This window comes from Quercus lobata, chromosome 1 (genome assembly GCF_001633185.2).
Source record: "Quercus lobata isolate SW786 chromosome 1, ValleyOak3.0 Primary Assembly, whole genome shotgun sequence".
NCBI classification, from domain to species: domain Eukaryota; kingdom Viridiplantae; phylum Streptophyta; class Magnoliopsida; order Fagales; family Fagaceae; genus Quercus; species Quercus lobata.
This window is the reverse complement of record NC_044904.1, coordinates 8,529,494-8,543,815: the sequence shown is the minus strand read 5'-3', so window position 1 is coordinate 8,543,815 and position 14,322 is coordinate 8,529,494.

The following is a 14,322-nucleotide window of genomic DNA, read 5'->3' as shown; positions in this document are numbered from 1 at the left end:
AAGAATAATTCTTTTTAAAATTTAAATAAAAAAAGCTGATAAATTTATTTAAGGGTAGTTTTGTAAACTTATATATTTTTATAAGGCAAACAAGATAATAAATAATGTTCCCTTAAAAAGTTTCACTTTTCAAACAGAACAACCAAATTGAGACGGAGAGAGTACTAGCATTCTCTCTCTTCTTATTTATTGCTTTCCACCAAATAATATTTTCTTCAACACTGTGGGGACAAAGGCCCAAATTGAATATTGGGCCTTGGATCTCGGCCGAGAGCAAGGGTAGTTCGAGGAGGAATAAATAGTGATGAACTGTGCTGGACTCAGCACCTTTATATCCAATATACAAAAGGGAGGATGATCCGGGGAGGATTGTCTCCTTGGATAAGCTAAACACAAATTAGGTGTAGGTCTAAATAGTCAAGGTGACCTTCCAGGAAGCTCCAACAATAGAGGCATGCACCAAAAACGTACAAGAAGGTTGGGAGCCCCAAAAATATCTCTGGGAAAGCTGTTATCACTGCATTTAATGCTCTACAACTAACCCTCTGGCCGCATTAATGATGAAGTGATCTCTGAATAGTATTCCCTCAATCTTATAACCATCCCCAAGGACTTCTAGAGGAAAGTGATGGGACAATCTCCAGGATAAGCTCTCAGTCGTACACGCGTACGGCAGAGATAAGAGGATGTGTAGTATAAATTAGAATGTAAAACCCAAGAAAATGGGGAAGAAAAAGAATCTGAGAACATTGTAGCAATCAAACCTGCACTTGTCACTTGTTTAACTAATTGGAACTAGAAATTACCTCCTTGGACATTGAGTATATTCAGTTCAGTGTCTTCTGTGCTTGTTGGATCATCTTCTAACTCCAAATTAGCCGTTGTCTAGTCCATTGGGCTTAGTTCTTTGACCCACTCTCTACAAATTTATTGTATTGGGCTCATTAGACCAATCTCCCTTATCCTTTGGGCTTGATCTTCAAAATCGTGTCCCCACAATTGGCGTCGTCTGTGGGGAGAATTTGTGTATCAGTGAGTGCAACAGTTAAACATGGTGGGATCAGGTCCACATAAAGCAGAGTCTGCAGGTTCTCAACGATAGGACGATTTTCTTAACCTTGAATGGGAAAGAGATTGGGAGAGATATCGAAAGGGTAATGTGCATACAGCCCATACAAGCCTAAGCCATTCTCAAGTGGGAAGTCACATGTCTCAAAGGCAAGACAGTAATAAAGCCATGCAGCAGGAGATTGATGACTTAAAAAAGAAGCTACGTCGTGCGCAACAGGAGCGGTCCCCTTCCAGTTCTAATATGTCCTCTAATGATGAAGGGGGTGATAATTATAGGCAAAGGCCAAGAACTCCGCCAAGTGAAACCTTTTCTTATGAAGAAGAGCACCACCATAAACGCAAACACAAAAGCCCGTCTCATAAAGGCCTAGGAAACAACGCCATGAGCAAGGTTTTGAATCAAATCTCTAAGTCACCCTTCACACGCAAAATAAAAGGGGCTAAGCTTCCTCGGCAATTCCATCAACCTACGTTCACCATTTATAATGGTCGAATGGATCCTGTAGAATATGTGAGCCAATTTAATCAGAGGATGGCCGTCCATTCCCAAAATGAGGCTTTGATGTGCAAGGTCTTCCCGTCCAGCTTGGGACCAGTGGCGATGAGATGGTTTGATGGCCTAAAGCCAAATTCTATAAGTTCCTTTAAGCAGCTCACCCAAACATTTGGCTCGCTTCATCACGTGTAGCAGGGTTCCTTGGCCTTTGGACTCTCTACTGTCTTTGTCTATGCAAGAGGGGGAGACTCTGAAATCGTACTCAAACCAATACTGGGAGATGTACAACGAAATAGATGGCAACTTTAATGACGTAGCCATCAACACTTTTAAGGTCGGCCTCCTAGCCGAGCACGATCTGAGGAAATCTTTGACTGGCAAGCCTATTACCAGCGTATGCAAACTCATAGACCGAATTGACAAATATAAAAGGGTCGAGGAAGACCAGCAGCAGAGGAAAGGAAAGGCTAAGGTTATCGCTCAAGAGATGAGGGATTTCAGGTCGGACCAGTACAATAATTACCGACTGAGGAGGGACTTTGCAAGGCAGTTCGAATCTGCCGACGGGCAGGCAATTAATGTTGTGTTCCAAGAGCCAGTACACCAGGTTTTGGAGAAGATCAAGAACAAGTCATTCTTCAAATGGCCAAATAAGATGGCAGGAGACACCATGAGGCGCAATTAGAACCTATATTGCCAATACCACCATGAACCGAGACACACCATAGAGGACTGCAAGAACTTATGGAATCATTTGGACCAGCTAGTCCAAGAAGGAAAATTAAAGCACCTCTTGCATCATTCTAGTGGTCAACAAGGCTAGGCGAATTTGGAGCGTCGGAGAGACATTTCCTTAAGACCTCCTATAGGCATGATAAATGTCATTTTTGCTACTCCAGGAAGGATCGGTTCTTGTCTTTCCAGGGTAATATTTGTGGCTCGGTTGTCGACCAAGGACTATAATTCAGAGCCGAAGAGGTCTAAGGTGGATGTTCATCCGATTTTGAGTTTTTCAAAGGAGGATAAGATTGGTACCATACAACCTCATGACGATGCCTAGGTAATCACACTTAGAATTGGAGGGTATGATGTGAAGAGGGTAATGGTGAATGATGGTAGTGGTGCTGAGGTTATATATCCTGACGTTTACAAGGGGCTAGATCTGAGGCCCGAGGATTTAACGCCCTACAATTCTCCTTTGGTGAGCTTCAATGGGAAGACTGTCATTCCAAAAGGCCAGATTAGACTACCTATGCAAACTGGCTTGGAGGTGGATTTCATCGTGGTGAATGCTTACTCCCCTTAAATGGCCATCATGGCCAAACTTTGGCTTCATACATTAGGGGCCGTCGCCTCCACTCTGTACTAGAAGGTGAAATTTCCATCCGGGGGCCAGGTTATAGAGATCATTGGATGTGAATCCATGGCAAGACAGTGTCTGGTGGCTGCCATCTCACACTAGCCTGAAGCTGAGTCCTCGACGTCAGCCAAAAAAATATTATAGCAATCAAAAGACCCAGCATCGCCTGTTAATACACCTGCCGAGGAGGCAAAATGTGAAAATTTAGAAAAGGTGGTTATTAGTGATGATCCGGAAAGGTTCTTTCAAGTAGGAGCTCAGCTGCCTCCTTAAGAGAAGAAAGAATTAATCGGGTTTCTCAAAGAAAATGTGAATGTATTTGTGTGGGATGCTTACAAGGTTCCTGGGATTGATCTAAACTTCATCTATCACCATCTAAATGTTAACCCATCCATTACTCCCAAAAAGTAACCACCTCAACGCCCATCCAAGGAGCACGCTGACGCTATTAGAGACGAGGTAATGAAGCTTAAGCGAGCAGGGACTATGAGGGAGGTTTTTTACCCTGAATGGTTGGCCAATATTGTGGTGGTAAAGAAGAACAGAAAGTGGCGAGTTTGTGCACTTCACGGATCTGAATAAAGCCTGCCCAAAAGATTCTTTCCCTATGCCTCGAATAGATTAGTTGGTAGATGCAACCACGGGCCATCCTTGAATGAGCTTCTTAGATGCCTTTCAAGGATATCATCAGATACCACTAGCCCTAGACGACTAAGAAAAGATAGTTTTTGTCACTCCCATTAGAAACTACCATTACAAAGTGGTGCATTTTGGTTTGAAAAACGCAGAGTCTACCTATCAGAGGATGATGACCAGAATGTTCGAGTCACAGTTGGGTAAGAGCATTGAAGTCTATATAAATGACATGGTGGTGAAGAGTAAGGTGGTGTCCGAGCACATGAGAGACCTCAGAGATATCTTTGAAATTCTGAGGAAACATAAGTTGCACCTTAACGCTTTCAAGTGTTCATTTGGGGTAGGATCAGGCAAATTCTTGGGCTATATGGTAACCCACAGGGAAATTGAGGTCAGTCCCGATCAAATCAAAGTTGTCAATAGTCTACAACCGCCTTAGAATCCCAAAGAGGTCCAAAAGCTTACCGGAATTATTGCTGCCTTGAACCGTTTTATTTCTCGGTCAGCAGATAGGTGCAAACCTTTCTTCCTCTTAATGAATAAACGGAAGGGATTTGAGTAGACCGAGGAGTGCGCTTTAGCCTTCCAACAACAAAAAGAATATCTATTTCGGCCACTAATCATATCCAATCCTGAGGTTGATGAAGTCTTATTCGCTTATATCGCTATGGCCAAGCCTAATGCTAATATGAGTGGATAGTGGCATACAACGACCGTTTTATTATGTGAGCAAATCATTGCATGAAGCCGAGGTCTGTTATTTACCACTAAAGAAGGCCATCTTTAGCGGTGGTTTATGCTACATGAAAGCTTCTCCATTACTTCCAGGCACACACATTTATCATTCTAACCCAATTTCTGCTCAGATCCATACTTAGAGGAGTGCTAATTATACGGGGAGAATCGCTAAGTGTAGTACGATTCTGGGGGCTTTTAACATTAAGTACATGCCTCGTTCCTCTATCAAGGGCCAGGTCCTCGCAGATTTGGTGGCCAAATTCACTAAACCCTCGTTAGAAGAAGTAGCAGAAACATAAGACATGGATGGAAAATCAGTTGGTACAATCTCTCTACAAGGACCTGCATGCTGGAAAGTATATGTTGATGGTGCAACGAACCAAAGGGACTCTGGAGTAGGGCTAGTTTTGGTTTCTCCTGAAAGGATTACCATCTTCTAAGACTGGGCTTCTTGACCATGAATAATGAGGCTGAATATGAGGCCCTACTGGAGGGGATGTCCATGGTTCAAAAACTAGGCAGAAAGACAATAAACATGTTCTCAGACTTAATACTGGTCGTTGGCTAAGTGAATGGGGAATTAGAAGCAAGATATGAAAGAATGCAAGGATACCTAAGCCAAGTTAGGCACCTACAATCACATTTCGATTCTTTTAGCCTATTGCATGTCCCTAGAAGTGGAAACACACATGCTGACTCCTTAACCATGCTTGCCACCTCCTCGGCTCAGAGTTTACGCTGGGTCATCCTTGTCGAAAACTTGTGCAAACCCACAACGATGAAGAGAGAAGTGGTCCGTATCCACCAAGTTAGAGTAGGGCCTAGCTGGATGGACCCTCTAATACTATTTTTGAAAGATGACATCTTGCCCGAGGAGAAGCAGAGGCTGACAAGATACAGAGAAATGCTTCTCAGTTCTAGCTATCCGAGGACCAAAAACTATATAAACACTCCTTCTTTGGACTATACTTGCTTTGCATACACCCTAAGGTATCAGAACTAATCCTAGAGGAGTTACATGAAGGGATTTGTGGAAGTCACACAAGAGGCAAATCTTTATCTTATAGGGCCATCACCCAAGGCTACTGGTGGCCAAATATGCAGAAAGAAGCATAGGAATACGTGAAGAAGTGCGACCAATGTCAAAAATTTGCACCAAACATACATCAACCAAGAGGGGTTCTCAATCCACTGTCCAGCCCTTGGCCATTTGCTCAATGGGGCTTGGATATTGTCGAGCCTTTTCCCAATGCAGTAAGGAATAAGAGATATTTGCTGGTCGGTACGGATTACTTCACTAAGTGGATTGAAGCCGAACCCTTGGCAAATATCAAGATTGTGTACACCAAGAAGTTTGTCTAGAAAAACATTGTCACACGGTTTGGGATTCCTCATACCCTCATCTCGGATAATGGTCTCCAATTCGATAGCAAATCCTTTAGGAGATATTGCTGTGATCTGGGAATTACAAACAGATACTCTACCGTAACTTACCTCCAAGGGAATGGACAAGCCGAGACTATTAACAAAGTCATAATAAATAGACTCAAGAAGAGGTTGGATGATGCAAAGGGAAAATGGGTGGAAGAGCTGCCACATGTCCTATGGACATATCAAACTACGCCTCATAGATCAACCTGGGAGACCCCCTTTTCAATTACTTACGGAGCCGAAGCTATCATTCCCTTGGAAACTGGCTTCCCAACATTGAGGACTAGTTCTTTCAACCCGAGCAATAATGATGAATTGTTAGGAAGAGTGATGGAGATCCAGGCACCGCTTCGAAGGATCTCATTCAAGTACCAATTGAGCCGATTACAAGAGCACGAGTAAAGAAGTTGAAGGATGTATTCAACGGACTCATCCAAGAGTTATGGGCTCAAGCAAACTCGTGGAGGGCCATTGAGCATGATCCACGTGGACAACAAAAAATCGTCACCTTGATTCAAGTTCTAGAAGGATCCGGTCAACGCTAAGAATTGGCATGAAATATTTTGGGTCTATGTAAAAAACGTTATTCTAGGTTTAGGTGATTTATTTCCTTGTTTTTAGGTGCATTTAATGCTTTTTAGGTTAAACTTTATTCCTAATATGGTTAGGTATCAATTAGGAGTTATTTTAGAATATATTTTCTTGTCTGTCAAGTTTTAAGGAGCCCTTAAATAGTCATCTAAGTCTGTAAACGTTTTTCAGATATTATTGATAAAACTTGTGAGGTTTATTCTCTTTGGTTCTTTGAAGAACTACTCGAACTTATCGGGAATTCCAGTGGCGTTCATCTCGACTTATCAAACGAAGTTTCCGCCACCGTTTGTGGCGTCTTCCTTATACCGAGATTCTTGTTTGTCATAAACAACGAGTCGAGGTCTCCCATTTGAATCTATCCATAGAACGATCTTGGGTTGCCTTTCATTGTTGGGTTTCGTTATTCCTAACAGGGTTCACATCAAAGAGACCTAGATTTTATCAAAGAAAGAAGAGAAAGTGCAATGGTTCAACTAGCATATTACCAACAAAAACTCAAACGAGGTTATGATGCCAACATGAAATTAAGACTGCTAGCGGCTGGTGATTTGGTGCTAAGAAAGGTCCTAGGCACTACAAAGAATCTAGCATAGGGAAAGTTAGGACCCAATTGGGAAGGACCATATGGCATCACAGTGGTGGCTAGTATAGGAGCATATTTTCTTGAAGATTTAGATGAACATATAATACCACGCCCTTAGAATATAAATAACCTGAAAATGTATTATTATTAATGAAAATTTCCTTTATCAATAAGTTCTTTGGTTGTGTAAAGGCATTGTGCTTCTTGTTACTCAATCTATTCAAGTACTAAACAGAACCTAAATTTTGCATGACTCCTCGAACCACAAGTTTAGGGGAAATTAATATCTTCGGGCATCTATTCAAGTGTTAAATAGAACCTAAGTCCTGCATGACTCCTCGGAGTTACTTTTCTTCAGGTCAGGATTAGTGCACAATCCGAGTTCAGCAAGAGGAGGAGGGGGAGGAGGAAGATTGGTAGAAACTTGGGCCTTAAGGATTTCTATCGGAGTTACCCCCTTGTTCCTATTGGCAATTAAACCTCTCAAGCTTGACCTCTTCTTCGGGTCCATCTCCTCTCCTTCTTCAAAGCTTGTATTAACTAAAGCAACCGTCAATTTTGGCTGATGAACCATGGAGAGTCTGTCGGACTTGTTCTCAAAATCCGAGAGCTTCACATGCTTCTCTGGGGTTCTCTTTTCCTCTTCAAAGCAAAATCTGTCTATCTCCTCTTCAAGCGATAGACATAAGGAGGAGGCTATCTCTTCTACTGCTGTTGTTGCCGCTTCAAACGAAACTTGCCGAAGTGGTATCGCGAACAGAGGAGGGTTCTATTGAACGGGCAATACCACAAGTGGGAGATCCCACCGCGCTAGAAACCCAGGTTTGGAGACGTCTATTCGAGCGAGCCTAGGGTTACTTGCTCTTAATGCTTGGCCTGCGACCTAGTTGGTATATGCACAACAAAGGCTCGTAACCCAAGATAAGGTGAGCAGCTCGCAATTGATTATCTTCGCTCACGAATATTTCCGACCTTAGCAAAAAGTTGAGTCTGGGAATGTTAACCAAACTAAGCTTTGGGGCGATGTGATCTTTATCTATAAAAACATCCGAGAAGGAAATTGTGGTTAAATCAGTAATAAACACTATCTGAGAAGACAAATTGCTAAAATTAAGTAAAAGGAGAGCTCAGAAAACTAAGGTCCCGACTGAAAGACCTGATCCTAGGGTACCCCACCCGATGTTCCTACTCTAATTGGGCAGTGAAGACAGTCGTGCCATTCCCCGAAGATGACCAGATAATCATCCTTCAAGCCTTTGTTGGACTTAAGAAATCAAGATATCAATCTCACCTCATCGGATCGAGATTTGAGATAATATCCCCCGACAAAGGAATAGCACTCGAACAAATAAGCGACGTCATGCCATGTAAGACCGAGGTTAATTTGGTCATTTAGAGCATCTACACACCCTAAGACTCTAAACATGTTGGCAGTGCATTGATGGAGGCATAACCTATGGTTGAGCAAATAATCTATAGTTATCCTACCCATGGAAAGCATCATTCCTCCTTCTATAAAGACAATCTTGAAAGTTCAAAAACGTGTACAAAACACCTTTGAACGTTTAGACCCCCAAATTACAACTTAACCAATTCAAGCAATATGTCAAATAACTAATGTGCGGAAACTTAACATATGCTATAATATGGAATTGGTAAAAACTATCTAAGCCAAAACAAAATATAATCCACAGCAGATAATAAAAAGGCAAAGATAGAGAGGAAGGAAGATGCAAACACAAAGACAACACGCGATGTGTTATCGAAGAGGAAACCGAAGCCCTCGGCGTAAAATCTCTCCGCCGCCCTTCAAGCGGTAAACAATCCACTAGAAAATACAGTTGGGATACAAGGACAGCAATAGACCCTCCAAGCCTAATCTACCCAGTGCACCTAAGCCCTTCAAGCTTCTTGCTCCAACGAGGTTGCGCCGAACCTTTTTCTTTTCTAGCTTCCCGGATTCCGCTACTAGACCGTAGCATCAACCAATGAAGATTGGTTCCTTCCTAACTGCTTCCCAAAAATCCAAATAGCTGTCTCACAATGATGATGATGGTGAAAACCAGGTTTGGTATAATGCCTCTCAAGGATTTGACAATGGAGAGGAAGAGAGTTGAGGAATTTGAAGAGACTCTAAGGTATAGATTGTAGGTGAAACAATCTTGTTTTTCTTTAGGGTTTCTCTCTCAAAATTCTCTCTGGAAACTCCCTTTCAATCGTGGGTAAAAGGGGTATTTATACTGGAGTGGGAGAGGAATGTGAAACGTCAGGTTTTACAAAACAGGGGTGGCTCGCGGCTTGACCTCGCGGCTTGACCAAGTCGCGAGATCCAGTCGCGAGATAACCGTATGGCCAGTTGTCCTGTTTTGTCCTGTAGTGCTCCAGCTTGCATGACTGTTCATCTTCCAGCATGCTTGGCACGTGTGCTGCGTCTGGCGGCTTGCAACCACGAGTCACCCGCGAGTCCCAGCCGCGAGTCTCTGTTTTCTTGCACACTCTTGAGCAATCTTCACTCTATCTCACTCACTACCCTTACATCAAACCCACCTAAGTACAGGGTTACTAAATGCTGAATTATAAGCAAATTTGGCACGGAATAAAGCCAATTAGATGGTTGAATAAATTCAACCTTACAAATCTTTGGAATGACAACTTTGCCCACCTTTCTATCTGTGAGTACACAGTCTGGGGGACAATATTGTAGGCCTACTCCTTGGGGGATATGGTACTTGGCCCTAAAGCTCTCCATACTAGCTGGAGAATCTACTAAATACTTGAATCTACCCATCTAAATAAACGGAGATGACGCAGGAAGAAGTTTCTAAAAAAGAAAGAAAGCCGAGGAGGAAGGCCTAGAATATAAAGAAATAAGGATTTACGAGAATGAGTATGTGTATCTCTAAAGCTTTTAAAAGATTTTCAAAGAATTCTTGAGGGAGAGGTTTGGGAAGCTTTGTAACTTGGGAAGTTCTGTGAGTTGGAGTACTTAAAATCACTAGAGAGCTTGAAGATTGGTAAAGTAAAGGGAAAACAAGTTCCCTCGAGGCTTTATATAGGGAATGGAAATGAATGGGAGTTATCCCGCTCAAATTTCCAAGAAATGGCTCAATCGTTGGATCTGAGCTTCGCTGTTGGATCTGGGGAACAAGACGCTGCCTGGAGCAATTAATGATGCTTCGTGGGCTACAAAAGTCAGAAATAATCATGAGGCACATAAAACTACACTCCCACATGTACAAACAACAAAGTCAAATAGTGTTAGCTCTTGAAAAATCAAAATCCCACTTTTCTCCTAAGATGAGAGGGAAAAAACCAGAGTTTTAAGGGGCTATTGTGGGGACAAGGGCCCAAATTGAATATTGGGCCTTGGCCAAGAGCAAAGGCAGTCCGAGAAGGAATAAATAGTGATGAACTGTGCTGGACTCAGCACCTTATATCCAATATACAAAGGGGAGGATGATCCGAGGAGAATTGTCTCCTCGAATAAGCTAAACACGGACTAGGTGTAGGTCTGAATAGTCAAGGTGATCTTCCAAGAAGCTCCAGCAACAGAGATGTGCACCAAGAACGTACAAGAAGGTTGGGAGCCCCAAAAATACCTCCAGGAAAGCTGCTGCCACCGCATTTAATGCTCTGCAGCTAACTCTCTGGCCACATTAATGATGAAGTGATCTCTAAACAGTGTTCCCTTAGCCTTATAACCATCCCCAAGGAATTCTAGAGGAGAGTGATGGGACAATCTCCAGGATAAGCTCTCAGCCGTACACATGTAGGGCAGAGATAAGAAGATATGTAGTATAAATTAGAATGTAAACCCCAAGAAAATGGGAGAGAAAAAGAATCTGAGAACATTTTAGCAATCAAACTTGCACTTGTGACTTGTTTAACTAATTGGAACTAGAAATTACCTCCTCAGATGTTGAGTATATTCAGTTCAGTGTCTTCTAACTCCAAATTAGCCGTTGTCTAGTCCATTGGGCCTAGTTCTTTGACCCACTCTATACAAAATTATTGTATTTGGCTCATTAGACCAATCTCCCTTATCCTTTGGGCTTGGTCTTCAAAATCGTGTCCCCACAAACACAATCTAACAAAAAAATTAAAAAATAATCTAATTTTCATTGATTTCACAAAACTACCCAAAACAAGAGTCAACAAATGACTTTCAACTTGCTCTTTAAAATAAATAAATAAAGGAACTTAAAAAAAAAAATTTCAAATAGCCTATCATACACTAAAGGCAAAAAGCACCTTTTAGTCCTTACATTTTCAGGGGAATCCCATTTTAGTCCCTACATTTTATTTTTACTGCTTTTAGTCCCTATCCTGAAAATGCTTCCCGTTTTGGTCCCTACCTTTACATCAGAATCGGAAAAAGCTGATGTGGCAAACGGTAGGAATAAATAATACTAAATTAAAGTTGACGTGGCCTAAATTAATAATAAAAAATGTTTTTTGGCATTAAAAAATGCCACGTCAGCATTTAAATTAAAAAAATTAAAAACAGAATTAAAAACTAAAAATCATATGAATTGAGATTTAAGTGTGTCTTGAACAAGAACAACAAGAGCACAAACCCCGATCCAAGAACACAAACCCAGAAATTAAAAAAAAAATATATATATATATATATATACACATACACTTAGAAAAAACCAAACAAGCTAATCTCTCTTTGCACTGATCTCTGTTACCGTCGAGGACGCCATCAAGGATGCCGTCGAGGACACCATCGATGATGTCGTCGGGACGCCATCAAGGACGCCGTCGCCACTGTGAGGACCCAGTCGAGCTCGCCTCGTCGTCGAGCTTTGATTTTCGCTGTCGCTTTGCTCTCATCTCACCCTCACACCATGTGGCTTTTGCATCTTTGATACCCACATGGTCTAAAGCAACTTTCTTTTGTTTCTGTGATCCTCTTAAGTAAAAATTTAAAAAGAAAAAAAAAATCCTAGATTTCATTTTGACTTTTTTATTTTTTTCGTTTACTTGATTTTTACTTCGCACATGTTTGTCTTCTAATAAGTACATGGTAATATTTTTTGTATGTAAAAATGGGTTCATTTTGTGTTTTAAGGATGGGAGTTTAGTGATCTGGTTTTGGGTATAGATTTGATTGAATCTATGTGCTGTTTTTCTTTTTAAATAATAAAGGTAGTTAGAAATTAACCCTTTTGAGTTTTTACTTTTATTTTTGCAAATCTAGTGGTGATTTTGGTTTGTTGGGAATCGAACAAGAGGTGGGCGGCTACTATGTCGTCGCTTGGTAGAGAGCTCGTGTTCTTGATCTTACAGTTTCTAGATGAGGAAAAGTTGAAAGAGATTGTTCACAAGTATGCTTCTAAGAGTTTAGCTTGTTTGGTTTTTTTATTTCAGTTTTTTTTGCTTTATTTTTTTTTTTTTTCAATTTTGTGTTATTGGATCTAGGTTTGTGTTCTTGTTCAAGACACACTTAGATCTCAATTCATATAATTTTTATTTTTTAATTCTGTTTTTAATTTTTTTATTTAGTTAAAATTAATAAATTAATTTTTTTAATTTAAATGCTAATGTGGCATTTTTTAATGCCAAAAAACATTTTTTATTATTAATTTAGGCCATGTCAGCTTTAATTTAGTATTATTTATCCCTACCGTTTGCCACGTCAGCTTTTTCCGTTTCTGATGTAACGGTAGGGACTAAAATGGAAAGCGTTTTTCAGAATAAGGACTAAAAGCGGTAAAAATAAAATGTAAGAACTAAAATGGGATTCGCCTGAAAATGTAAGGACTAAAAGGTGCTTTTCGCCTACACTAAATTGAAAGTTTCTGTACTCATGTGGCTGGTGTTTATTGGTAATGCCATTCGGATGATCTTATGGTTTCTTAGAAAGTTTGGATACATTAAGGAGAAAGTGAAAGAGAATATTATCGTGTGCATTTTTTTGATGTAGATTGGGAGTAATTCCTTTGATGTAGATTTTCGTTTGCATTTTTTTTTTTTTTTTTTGGTTGCTGTGTACAAGAGAATATTATCATTTATCAAAGTAGTTTGTTTCATAGACCCTGAAAGATGTTTCATATGTTCAACAATTAGTGTATGATAGGCTATTTGTAGTTTTTTTTAAGTACAGAAACTTAAATATAAGTTTAGTGTATTATAGGCTATTTTAAGTTTTTTTTTTAAGTTCCTTTATTTATTTATTTTAAGGAGCAAGTTGAAAGTCATTTGCTGACTCTTATTTTGAGTAGTTTTGTGAAATCAATGAAAATGGGATTATTTTTCAATTTTTTTTGTTAGATTGTATTGGAGAAAATATTATTTGGTGGAAAGCAATAAATAAGGAAAGAGAGAATGATAGTATTAATTAGGTAATAAGGTGGAAAACAAAAACATTTAATGTTGTTTTTTTTACCATTAGATCTCTTAGAAATCTATAGTGTAAAAAAGGTGTAAGTTTATAAGAATTATACTAGGTGTAACTTGAACCTATCTCTAATTACGTACAGTCCCTACTATATTACCTCTAATATTTTTTGGGGTATGATATACCTCATAATCCTAAACATTTATCTCAGAATAATCAGTTTGTACATCGCTAGCTGTGATTATAGTAATTAAAATAAATGGTTAGGGTGGATTGTTGAAGGTATTATTATAACTCAAAATCATAAAAGTACTAAAGAATTGTCCAATTAGCTATATTAACTTGATATTTATTCTTCTCACAAAAAAAAAAAAAAAAAAACTTTATATTTATTATGAGATTGCAGATAGTTTCACTAATATCTCAAGTCTTTAAAAAAATTATATAAAATAAAAAATTGGTGTCTAAATTCTTTGAACATACTTACTCCCTAGTCAATATTTTTAAATGGTTAGGGTGGATTGTTAAAGCTATTATTATAGCTCAAAATCATAAAATTATTAAAGAATTATCCAATTAGCTATACTTATTATGAGATTTCAGGTACTTTCTCCAATATCTCAAGTCTTTTTTTTTTTTTAAATATCTAGAATTCTTTGAAAATCCTTACTCTTGACTCAATATTTTTTTGTTCTCCAATATCTTGACTACAATAGTTTTTATCGATACTTTATAGTTCTTGATTTTTTTTAACTAAAACATATATCTTGCTTAAATTTAAAGGCAAATACTTGTTGCACATACATTAATGCATATATCTTTACACACAAGAAAAGAAAAAAGAAAAAAAAAAAAACAACAACAACAACAACTACTACTACTAAAATTTAAAAGTGTACAAAATGTGTGCATTAATGTGTGTGTAATAAACACTACTCAAATTTAAAACCTTGGCAACTAAGTACTTGTGGTTGTATGTCACAGTATCACATATGCAACGACTTGTCTTCTTTCTCTTCTTCCTTTTTTTTTTTTTTTTTTTTTTTTGAACTTTTGAAACAAGTTGA